Here is a 10,621-nt window from a genome sequence, read left to right as displayed (position 1 = left end):
ACTCTCGAATTGGAGGACTCAGACCTGCACAATGGAGCTCGAGCGGTACAACTTTCCTCTTTTTCTGTTATGAATGTGCCCGTCTTGTGGTGTTAGTTGAGAGTCATCCTTGTCACTGATGGAGAGGTGTTTTCTACATCTTAATCTTCAAGTGCAATTATCAAATAATCCCCGCCATTGGTTGTACGGACCTTTGCTCATTGACATGGAGAAGTGAAAAGGAGTAATCATTGAGGTAAACCATATAAATTATGAAATCATGAAATACTTTAGTGCAGTAAAAAAAGAGAATCTTTGTGAAATACAGAGTTTTATTAATCAATTCAATTCATTAGTTTCAATATTTATTTATTAAGCATATATTTTTAAGCATCATCATTCGAAATTAATATAATCCAGTAAACACTATTTCAATATAATGAAAAATGCAACATTGGTAAGTATGACAGCTAAAATGAAAATAATACAGCATGCATGTTCCATAAAGGAATTTCCCTAATCTAAATTAAATTGGAATGGAATAGAACAAGGTGTCTGCTCGGAAACCCGATGAAGAGTGCTGACGAGAGAATAAATGCACATGAATAAAGCCTTTGCACATCAAATAAAGAAAATGTGAAGCTGGAAACTATTCTCAGCTATATATCAGCAGACATCTAATGAAAAAGGGAATAGGCTCAAAGTAATCTCTCATAAAAAGAGATATAATCTCAAGAAACCTAGAGATGGATCTCCAGTAAATGCGAGAGAGAGAAGCTTCTCCTAGTCTAGGAACACCAAGTAATATAAACACAGTAAATTGTAAGTTGAAACAACTTTGACATTCCCTGTTTACAGCATCCAATAATATTTCCATAACCTCCGGGGAGTAGGTAACATCTCACATCTTCCTTTTATCTCCTCTCCTCCCTCTGAGAACCTCACATACATACATAACAAATGCCTGTTCACTAACTAAAAGAAGGCTTCTAGAACGTTACATCTTGTGCAAAACGACAATTCTGCATGAAAACAGGCCTTTCAATGTTAGGATATGAATCTTTGTTAACATGGCATCAACGGTTAGCTTAATTTAAGTCAGCACAGAATTCTATTTTTATGCTTCTAATGTGAATTTTGTCAAAAAGGTTTTAGTTTTATTTGTTGGTTGAGGTAATCAGATTCACAGTTTTCTAAGATCTTAAGATATTGTTGAAAAGTGTAGGGGTGGGTGGACTGTTTCAGTCCGTCTGCGGAATCGGTTGAATTTGGAGGAAATGTTATTTAGTATAATTTCTCTATTTTAAGGTCGAGCATTCAACACCCCTTGTATATACTTTAGTATATACATATATATACTTATATATGTATGTACTGTGTGGGCTCTGGAGAACGGCCCCAGGACTTGTCTGCTTCCGCTTATGGACTTTTCTTCTGTTCAACTGCTTCTTCTTAACTGTCTTGATAGAAAACGAAACACCAAAAGGGGTTGGCTCAAAACGCAGTAAAGCTGCGCCACATATCAATCTAAACAAAACGAAATGCCAGTACTGCAAAATAAATAAACTCTCGATGCACAATGACGTTAAACAATTGTAGCATAACCACCATACACAGTGTGTTTGAATTAATCCTTTTATTTCTTTTTCGAGTATAGAAAAGCTATTCACAACATTTTTAATTTTTTTTCTCTTTTCAGATTAGGGAGGGAGTGAAATGTCTTTAAAAACTTCAAAGAAGTGTGGACTGGAAAACACAAGTAGAGGACAATTATAAGGTTGGAAAGGTGACACTCATACAATTTCATTAACAAACCATCATTTGCTCTGTGCAAACACACATACAACAATTCTGACTCACGGGGATGGGTGAACACAATGGGGTGAAAACAGTAGGTGGTGAAGAAGAATTTCCTAAAATGGGAACATGATTTTTAGAAAATTGCTAGAATATTTTTAGAAAAAATAAGTAACCTCACCAGAGTTCGTACGAACAAATTATTCAAAATGGTGGGGTACTGCTGTTATTCTCACATAACATTTGAACTCATTGTTTAACAGGCCATCTAACCTATATACAAGCTAAATAATTTACAATATCATTAATTGCAAAGATTGGCCTTCTAACAAAAGAAGAAAGAAAGAAAGAAGGTCGACGCGTTTCAAAACCCCTTCAATATGGGGATTCTCCTCAGGACCTCAGAGGGGTTAGTCCTGCAAAGACAAAACAACAACGTCTTGCTAAGTAACCCCTGAGCTAAACCTTCAACTTGTCTTCAGAAAAACAAAACCCAAGGTAATACCTTGTCTTCTCGAAATGCTTCTCTTCTACTGTTATTCTGAAAAATCCGATTTTCTAATGTAGTTTTGGGCACCCGTCAAAGCTGTGGGCAAAGAAGTGGCTGTCAGCTCTATCTCTATGCATACCCAGCTAAGTAATTTAGCACACACGCTATAAACCACAAAAGCCTCCTACCTTCGTGACGAAGTCGGTGACTTGCACATGACGATGATTTCTTTTTAATCCTTTTTGAAAATGATTTGTTTAAATGGCTGCATACAAAAGAAAGGGACAATAATTCTTTACCATCGGGTGTATACTGCCTCCCTAACTGTTTCTATACTGGTCAGAGCACTAATGTGTCCGAAGGCACAGAGACTCCAAAGTCGGGGGTGAAGGGGCACGGGGGCGGCCTACCTTGATCAGAACAAAGGTGACTCCTTTCTCTCGCTCGGTGTTTTCAATTCTGCCGTCGCGTTGAGGGCTGAATCGAACTCGTCATAAAAACGATGCGCGGGTCCTGATACTAAGGATTCTGGGGATCGTAGTCATATGGTAAACGATTTGTATTCATTGACAAATGGGTGGAGAGAATTTGGTCCTTGTCAAAGATTGCCGTCTGTGTTGGTATCTGGGGTGTTTTTCATGGATAATGTCACAAGTCTCAGGCAAAGAGTTCTAGTACTTATAACAAGATTACAAAATCAAAAAACTTTAACCATCCTATTAATGTACAGTGGATGGACATTTGGATTGTCCAAGCCTCCAATATTTATATAAAGATAGTTGTTGTCATGATGGTTTTCAAGATATGTGCAGGGCAGTGTCGATTTTGGCAGGCTACTACTCATAAAAGATGATCATGGTCGATTTGGCGGTGTGTAAAGAAGATTTGCTGCTGCTAATAGGGGTCCAGTCATAGATGGTATAATTCGGACATCTCATTCAGTCCTGTGACTGCAGAGTTATATTTTAGAATGAGGGTTGCCTCCCGTGTGGATAGTTTGGTCTCAAGGTCACCTCCTCTCTGGTCGGGTTCGACCATAGAGATTACTGTTCATTTGATGTCATTTTCCGTATGCGCGTGATCAATCCAGTGTTGCACAAGTGGTGCCGTTAAGATGGCTTTTTTGATTTGTGATTTATGCTGGCTGATCCGCTGTCGCACTTCTTGGCTAGTCTTACCTACATACAGTCTATTACATGGGCAAAGTATGCCATAGATGACATATTTTGTCTTGCAGTTTGTGAATTTGCAATGTTTCCATGAGATTCCATTGTGCTGGAATAGATCTCCTTCTATCGTTAAAGGACAACATACACATGTTCCGCATTGGTGATGGCCTGTAATTGGTGGTAGATTGAGGTAATCTCTCATTGATAGAGGTGTTTGTTTTGGCATAGCCGCTCTTACTAAGTGGTTTGCTATACTCTTATCCTTTTTGAATGCAAATAGTGGTAATTCCACTAGTTGTCTGTCCAAATCCTTTAGCAAGTGCCAGTTCTTGCATATTTCCTTTTTTAGCCAATTAGATGTTGGGCAAAATGTGGAGACACAAACTCCAAACTTTGGTCGGTTTTGACTTTCTTTGTTAAGAGTGTATCTCTGGGGGTCCACCACGCTCTTTTGAGCGCACGTTTCAGTAATTTGGCTGGGTAACCACGAAGGAGTAATCTCTCTGTCAGTGTTTTCGCGTGTAACATATATTCATCTTTGTAGGAACAATTCCTGCGGATGCGCAGGAATTGTCCCAGGGGTAGATTCTCTTTCAAGCTTCTCGGGTGGTAACTTGAAAAGTGCAGCGCTTTATTGCGGTCTGTTTCCTTCCTGTATAGTGTGGTGACTAAAACCCCGTCCGTACAATATACTTCCACGTCTAGAAATGGTAGTCGATGTTTACAATGTTGGACACTAAATTTTATATGCTCAGTCCTGTTGTTGAGCCATTGGTGAAAGTCAAATAGTTGTTCCTCCGTTCCTGACCATGTGAAAAAAATGTCATCTATGCATCGGAGCCACCCTCCGATCCATTGCACAAAGGGGTTGTTCTCATAGATGTATTTTTCTTCAAATTGGCTCATGAAAAGTACTGCTAATTCTGGGGCGAAGGGACAGCCCATCACCACGCCCCGGATTTGGAAAAAGCAATCCTCTTTAAATTTAAAGAAGTTTCTTTGTAATGCCAATTTGGCCAGATCTAGAATGAATTTGGTTGGTATTTGCATAGGTCTTTCTCTCATGTTGAAAAAGAGTCTTAGCGTTTCCAGTCCCTCATCCTGGGGGATCTGGGTATAGAGAGATGTAATATCCATACTCACCAGGTAGTCTTTATTTTCTTCAAATGGTAGAAGGGTCAACTTATTAATGAAATCGGTGGAATCCTGTAAAAAAGATTTAACTTTCGCCATGGAGGGTTTTAGAAAGAAATCAATAAACTTAGAAACCGTTTCAAAAAGGGAGTCACAGCCAGAGACTATGGTTCTCCCAGGTGGTCCTTTCTCATCCTTATGAATTTTTGGTAATATATAAAGGAGAGGTGTGCGCGGATGTTTATTTTTGAGGTACTCTTTTTCTTTTTTACCCAAGAATCCTTGTTCGAAACCTTGGTCAACAATAGCAAAAAGTTCTCTCTGCAGGTCATGAGTAGGATCCTTCTCTAGTTTTTTGTAGCACCCTATGTCCGATAGTTGTTTATTGATTTCAGATGTGTAGGATTCCATTCCCCATACAACTATGGAACCGCCCTTATCTGCTTGTTTGATAATCACTTCTTTATCGTTGGCAAGAGTTTTTAGGGCGTCTTTTTCAATTTTTGAGAGATTAGGTTTGATGAAGGCTGTTTTTTTCTTTTCTTGTGATGCAATAGCTGAAAGCATAGTTTTTTCAAATGTAAGGACCTCTCTAGGTACCTTATTTGCAGGGGGGCAAAATTTTGATTTGTTCTTAAGACCAGTTGTCTCAGCACTCAACAATTGTGTTTGTCCTGCAAAAAAAGTTGTCAACCTTATTTTGCGGCAGAATTCAATAAATTCTGATTTTAGTCTGATGAAGTCTGTATTCCTTGAGGGAACAAATGAGGCCCTTTTCCAGGAGGCTGATTTCTGATGTTGTCAAGGACTTATTAGAAAGATTGTAAATTGGGGATTTTAGTTCTTGTAATTGCTGTAATTCTGCCTTCTTGCGGACATTTCCCATTGTGGGGCAAATCTGGTTTTTGCACAAATTTTTCCTTGGCCACGTCCTAAAAAAGGTTGTTGTTGTGTTTGTTGCTGTCCTCCTTGTTGGTAATTCTGTTGTTGAAAGTTGGGTTGAAAGGAGCCTCTCCTTGCGTTGCCTGGTCTATAATTGGAATTGTCCCCTTCACTACTGCCCGAGGAGGATGTATCCGAAAAAGTCAAAAAATTGTTTCGTGATCTCCCTTGATTGTCGGGGAGAAATCGTCGCGACTTCTAAAAATATTCTAGCAATTTTCTAAAAATCATGTTCCCATTTTAGGAAATTCTTCTTCACCACCTACTGTTTCCACCCCATTTTGTTCACCCATCCCGTGAGCCAGAATTGTTGTATGAGAGTTTGCACAGAGCAAATGATGGTTTGTTAATGAAATTGTATGAGTGTCACCTTTCCAACCTTATAATTGTCCTCTACTTGTGTTTTCCAGTCCACACTTCTTTGAAGTTTTTAAGGACATTTCACTCCCTCCCTAATCTGAAAACAGCAAAAAATAAAAAAAAATTGTGAATAGCTTTTCTATACTCGAAAAAGAAATGAAAGGATTAATTCAAACACACTGTGTATGGTGGTTATGCTACAATTGTTTAACGTCATTGTGCATCGAAAGTTTATTTATTTTGCAGTACTGGCATTTCGTTTTTGGTTAGATTGATAGAAAACGACCAGCAGAGGTCAGCAAAATACCAGAATTGCTTTCGGCTGAGGGACTTTTATTTTTTATTTTTCTGGAAACTGCCTCTATTTAACTTTCTTGATAGAAAACGACCAGCAGAGGTCAATAAAATACCAGAATCACTTTAGCATTTTCTAGATTCCAGTCCATAGAAATTGTCTTCCACACGCACCCATAGACAATAATATTTTTTCGAATCTTGTATTTTCAGTGATATGACCACCGAAAGCCCTGATTTTATGTTAAAAACAGAGCTTTGGACAATGCCATTTTCAGCTCAAAGGCAAACATTCTCTCCATGTGTTCCCATACCTGGCATGTCACGCAGTGTTGTGCTTACTTTCCCTTCATGTTGAAAAACAGTAGATGTTTCAGCACCCAGGCTAATGTGCTGCATAGCTAAATACATATAAGGTCCCAAAGGCAAGACCAATTGCATTGCAAATGCTTGTTCTAATTTGGTGTGGGATTTTTCTTGTGTTATGTTTTAAATGTATTCTGTTTAAGTGCTGCATAAATACTTCACACATTGCCTCTAAAGTAAGTCAGACTGCTTTTGAGCCAGGTTATCAGAGGTTTAAACACAGGTTTATTGATTGACATTTGTAGTCCACCCTAACAAGGGTTGTGGTTGTTGCTTGAGAATAAACTCCCCCACCCTCTGAAACAAACACCTAACATTCTACACAATCCAACAAACATTAGGATATGTGCAAACATTACAAGCAGTTAGAATACTATTCTAACTGCAGTCAAACAACCATTGAGAAAAGAGCTGATATTCGAGAAGGCTACGTTTTACTATTCTAACATCAGTCTAACAAACACTTTGAGAAAGTATAAACTAGCAGGGGTTAAATGTACCATTCTAACTCCAATCTAGCACATATTGGGAAACACACATATATCGGGGAGGTCAAATTTGACATTCTAACTCTACACTAACAAACTTTGGGGAAAGTGATTAAGAGGACGGACAGATTCATTATTCTAACTCCCGTCCAAGAAACATTGGGGACAATCCACACATTGGGGATGTCAGATTTACTATGTTAACTCCAGTCTAAAAAATGCTGAACAAAGTACATACATGGGGGACTCCTTATGTATTAGTTTAACTCTAGTCCAACAAGGGATGTATGACGTTACAACGCAAAATATTACAATGCACTCTGTTACAACGCATTTTTTACAACGCAGGATCCATTACATCGCATGGCTTTACAACGCATGACATTACATAGCAGATGCTATTACAACGCATGCCATTACAATGTAAGTATAGGTAAGTATATTATTTTTTTTTAAATGTAATTAATTTAAATTTTATTAATTTAAAAAATTAAATTATTTTTAAATAATTATTTTGTACATATATTACTTTATTTTAAAAAGAACTATTAATAATAAAGAACTATTTTTAATAAATAATAAAATTATTAAAATTAATTTTTAAAATTAAAATAAAAGATTTATTTTAAAACTAAACCCTAAAAATACCCCTGTACCCCAAAACCCAAACCCAGCCCTGAAACCTAAAAATACCCCTGTACCCCAAAACCCAAACCCAACCCTGAAACCTAAAAATACCCCTGTACCCCAAAACCCAAACCCAGCCCTGAAACCTAAAAATACCCCTGTACCCCAAAATCCAAACCCAGCCCTGAAACCTAAAAATACCCCTGTACCCCAAAACCCAAACCCAGCCCTGAAACCTAAAAATACCCCTGTACCCCAAAACCCAAACCCAGCCCTGAAACCTAAAAATACCTCTGTACCCCAAAACCAACCCTTAAACCTAAAAATACCCCTGTACCCTAAAACCCAAACCCAGCCCTGAAACCTAAAAATACCCCTGTACCCCAAAACCCAAACCCAGCCCTGAAACCTAAAAATACCCAAACACCCCAAAACATATACCTCAGTACCCCAAAACATATACTCCTATACTCATACTTATTTTTTAAAATTACTTAAATTAATATATTTAATTTATAATATAAAAAAACATAAATTAATATATTTATTTATTATTATTAATAATTAAATAATGTAACATAAAATAAAAAAAATTATATACTTACCTATACTTACATTGTAATGGCATGCGTTGTAATAGCATCTGCTATGTAATGTCATGCGTTGTAAAGCCATGCGATGTAATGGATCCAGCGTTGTAAAAGTTGCATTGTAATAGAAGTGCGTTGTAAAAGTTGCGATGTAACGGTTGTTTCCCCCAACAACCATTTGGGATTAAGCATACACTGAGGCAGCCAGACTTACTATTCTAACTCCAGTCTAACAAACATTGAAGAAAAGCATTCTTGGAAGGGTGAGATTAACGATTCTACATAACTCCAGTCCAACAAACATTGAGATAAATACATTCTTTTGGGCGGGGGTTCTAACTCCAGGCCAACCAATAGTGCACAAAATTTAATAATTGTGGGCAAGGTTGAGGACTTACTATTATCACTCCAATCTAACAACCTTTGTGGAAAATGCGCACATCGGGGTGGATTTACTATTTTAAATCCCGTTTCAAAAATTTTGGGAAAAGTGCATGTAATGAGGAGAGGAGGAACTCTTTTGCTATTTTAGCTCCAGTCCAATAAACACTTGAAAAAATGCATACACTGGTTTTAAATGTACTATTCTCAATCCATATCAACAAAGCTTTAGAAAACAAAGGTATATCATATAGCGTCGGATTTAGTATTCTAACTTCAGTCTAATAAACACTGGAGAAAGCAGATATCTTGGGGGACAGGAATCAAATTTACTGATCCAACTCCAGTCCATCAAACATTGGAAGAAGTGCATATATTGGAGGATGTAAGATTTAATGTTCTAACTTGTCAGAGATGATGCTCTTCTTTCTAATGCACAGGAGCCGAATGCCGCAAGTTCCCAATGCCCCGCTCGAGCCTCCCAGCACCAGACACTTATAGCCTGAATATCAACGAAGCCCAGAGGGGGGAAAGGGGATTGGATAGAGAAGAGACTGCCACAAAGCGTCTGATTCTTTCTTCAGCTTCAGATGTCGCCTTTTCTTTTCTTCTTATGCTACTGGCTAACATTCACTAGTAAAGGAATACACAATTATCACTTATGCCCTTCTACCACTTAAAAACTGTGTAATTCTATCTCTCTGTGTACCTACCCAATGCTGTTGTGACCATTGCTTCTCTTCTGTATGTTAAATATATTTCTTCAGTGCTAGAACTAAAAATATAAATTTATTAGTCCTGAGATATATAGTTTCTTCCTAATTGTGTCTTGTCTTTATGTGTTTCAGGTCTTGCTCACCCACTTCCTGCACTGATGTTGCCCAAGTATAGATTCAGTAAAGGTAAGTGTTTAATGAATCACACTCCAGCTTCACCTATTTCTGTCTCTATTATTATTTCTCATAAACTATGTCTTCTTACGTCTTTTTCTGCATGCCATAAGAGTCACTTCACTCTTTGTGTTAAATGGGGCTTCAACTAACTAAAACCCTTCTTGTAAACTTGCTTGAAAAAATACTTTATGTCCTTTAATTGTTCACCTTCTTATAATTCATTTAAGCTCCTTATTACTTGTCAACTGCTTGCAATTTTAGCCACTAGTGAGCAAACCCGAGAACCTCTACCCTATACTCGTAGATTTTAGCTGCTAATGAGCATGCCCGGAAACTCCTACACTATATTCATAAGTTTAACTGCTGTGAGCATGCCCGGAAACTCCAACACTCTTTTTGCGAGTTAGCTGCTAAGGAGCATGCCCGAGAACACTATTCATGCGCATGACCAATGTCGGGCTGCTAGTCTTTAATTGTCACGCGCATGCTCAGCTATTAACACATGTCGGAACAGTCTTACTTTACTTGAGTCTTCCAGCTGTCCTGGAACTTTGTCTCTCCAAAGGAAACCTTTTTTATTTTAAACGCGCCGCTTTTTCCCTAACTAGCTTCACGACAAATTACCGGAACGTCCGTCTCCTCCTCAGATTCAAGTGAAGTGCGCAATAGCGCAGACTCAACACCTGGTTCAGCATGATTGCCCATCAGCGCTAGAATGCTCACTTGCGACTCCAACTTTGCTTCTTTGGCGGCCATCTTAGATTTCTGCATCACCCTCTGCCTGCTTGACTTCTGCATCGCACTCAGCTTGCTTGACCTATTTCTATTTTTCCACCATAACTTTCAGGATATTACATTAACCCTATGCCTTTTGCCTTTACATGACCTGGTAGCCCTGACATAACTAAAGTTCAAGATTTGGAAAGTGCATACTTTGTGTGTGGGCCAAATTTACTATTCCGAAACCAACCCAACAAATGTTTTTACACAATATAAATATACATCGGATGCATATATTCTAACCCGAATTTAACAAATATTGAGGTACACAAATTTGGAGGGTCAGACTCACTCCACACAAATAATGTAATTTCCCTTAATTCAAAATAAC

This window comes from Lissotriton vulgaris, chromosome 3_1, assembly GCF_964263255.1.
Source record: "Lissotriton vulgaris chromosome 3_1, aLisVul1.2, whole genome shotgun sequence".
NCBI classification, from domain to species: Eukaryota; Metazoa; Chordata; class Amphibia; order Caudata; family Salamandridae; genus Lissotriton; species Lissotriton vulgaris.
The sequence above is the reverse complement of the archived record's forward strand: the minus strand, read 5'-3'. Positions refer to the sequence as shown.